This window comes from Pteropus vampyrus, unplaced genomic scaffold (assembly GCF_000151845.1).
Source record: "Pteropus vampyrus isolate Shadow unplaced genomic scaffold, Pvam_2.0 Scaffold53, whole genome shotgun sequence".
Classification (NCBI taxonomy): domain Eukaryota; kingdom Metazoa; phylum Chordata; class Mammalia; order Chiroptera; family Pteropodidae; genus Pteropus; species Pteropus vampyrus.
Window position 1 is genome coordinate 4,951,775 of NW_011888834.1, and position 2,332 is coordinate 4,954,106.

General features: G+C 31.2%; 1 protein-coding gene across 1 annotated transcript in view; it reads left to right on the plus strand.

The window, feature by feature from the left end:
- ADAM28 (ADAM metallopeptidase domain 28) overlaps nt 1-2,332 on the plus strand; it is a 58,122-nt gene that overhangs the window by 40,481 nt on the left and 15,309 nt on the right. The gene's annotated exons all lie outside the window — the stretch shown is intronic.

Here is a 2,332-nt window from a genome sequence, read left to right on the forward strand (position 1 = left end):
ATACATCTTTCTAAAAGTATTTGAAGAGAGTTATCACATGCTAGAAACAATTCATAATTCCTGAAAATAGACAAAAGACAAGATTAAGGAAATCAACAGAAATCATTGATTCACCCAGAATAAAAGAAACCTGGGAAATAAATGGACAAGAACTTTGAAAAATTCCTTGGTAAAATCCTATGTGTCAGGCAAGGGTGGGCTGAGACACGATTTGAGGAAAAGCTTGATACCATAAGTACATCAGCAAGTACAATATACAGTAAAAAAAAAAAAAAGTGTGAAAATGAGTTAATCTCCCACACTTGTCAAATTGGCAAAGCTCAGTTATAGTTACTGCTTAGTGTTGGTGAGAATGTGACAGAACAGCTAATTCCACACATTCTGGTAAGAATATGACTTAATATAATCTTTCCAGAGAGAATTTAGAAATACAACCTGAAAATCATACTCTTTTCCCTAAATATTGTACCCAAGAATATTTATTTACAAGTATTTTCACCCAGCACTTTAAAAAATAATAATGAGTAATTGAGAAACATCTTAAAGTCCAAGACCAAGTATTAGTCAAATAAATTATCATGTATATATCCAATGATTTCTTGCAGCTATGATATTATAGAATATTTAATGCCTCGGGAAAGGATAAATATACTAGGGAAAAAGTAATTTGTGAAGCTGTGTGATAACAGGTATATGAATGATATTTTCTATAATATTAGCCATAGTAACTCTGAAGTTTGGGATTAGGAATATGTGTTTTCCAAATTATTTATGTCTAATTATTCAGTTTTTTAGTGTAGATATTTTATTATAATGAGGAACTAAATTGTTCTTAAGATGCAAATAATCAAGAAAATATGGGAATAAACTCATTTTATCATCTTGAACATTGAAATACCCAATTCATTTAAAATGATTTGAGTTTACAAATCATTATAATCATTTTTCTTGAAACCAATGCAATATTTTCATAGATATTTCATCATTTTAACCTAGTTTGTTTTTTTTGAAAATCTGGATTCAAATTTCTATGTTATTTATTGATATTTATAAGAGGCATCCCACACAGAATAGGAGCACAAGTCTTAGACTCAGATAGAACTGGGCATGAAGTCTAGTTTTTCATCTCTTTCTGTGACTTAATCAATATGATTTTCCATTTCCTTATTGATAAAATGGAATGATAAGAATTGCTAATATTTCTCAGCTACATATTACTATTCTAAGTGACTCTCATACGTTAACTCATTTAATCCTCACAAAAACTCTATGAGGTTGGTGCTATTGTATACCCTCATTTTACAGCAGAGCAAACCGAGAGGTTAAGGCCCAAGGTCACACAGCTGTTCAGTCTTAATGCCTGAGCTCCTAACCACCATGTTCTGCTTATCTGATGGAGATCTGAGGAAGATCACAAGAGAAATTAAATATGTAATGCTTGTCTGTGTACTTGGCACAGCTACATAACTAAGCATGGCATGTAGCTGTCACCGTAGCATATAGAGCAGAGTAGTGTTCTAATATCTGCCCATAGGCTGTTGATATAATGACTGTGGCTCTCCTGGCTAAATCTTCATATTTATATAAATTTCTTTTAACCTTCAGCAAATCATCCAGATGTTTCCAAATATGTATCCATTATTCAAAAATAAAATATAATTTTTTTTTTTAAATCCAGCCAGCTCTCTTGATATCCAATATTGCAGCCTATATTTCCTAGAATGATCAATGGAATTACATCATGTGCCACACAATGATGTTTTGGTCAACAATGTACTGCATATATGATGGCAGTTCCATAAGATTATAATGGAGATGAAAAATTCCTATTACTTAGTGCCATTGCGACATCATAACGCAATGCTTTACTCACGTGTTTGTAGTGATGCTGCTGTGAACAAACCTACTGCATTATCAATGGTATAAAAGTATAGCACATAAAATTATGTAAGTACTTAATACTTGATAATAATAATAACTGACTTACTACTTAATGTATTTACTATACTGTACTTTTTATTATTATTTTAGAGTGTACTCTTTCTACTTATAAAAAATGTTTGCTGTAAAACAATATGCCAGGTTATGCCAGCAGCAGCCTCATAAGTCTCATGTTTACCAAATCTCTTTTTTAAAATATATATGTTTTTTATTTTTCAATGATATACAATACTATAATAGTTTCAGGTGTACAACATAGTGATCAGACATCCACATAACCTACAAAGTTATCATCCCAATAAATCTAGGACCCATCTGACACCGTACACAGTCATTACAATATTACTGACTACATTCTTATGCTATATTTTATATCCCTGTGACTATTTTG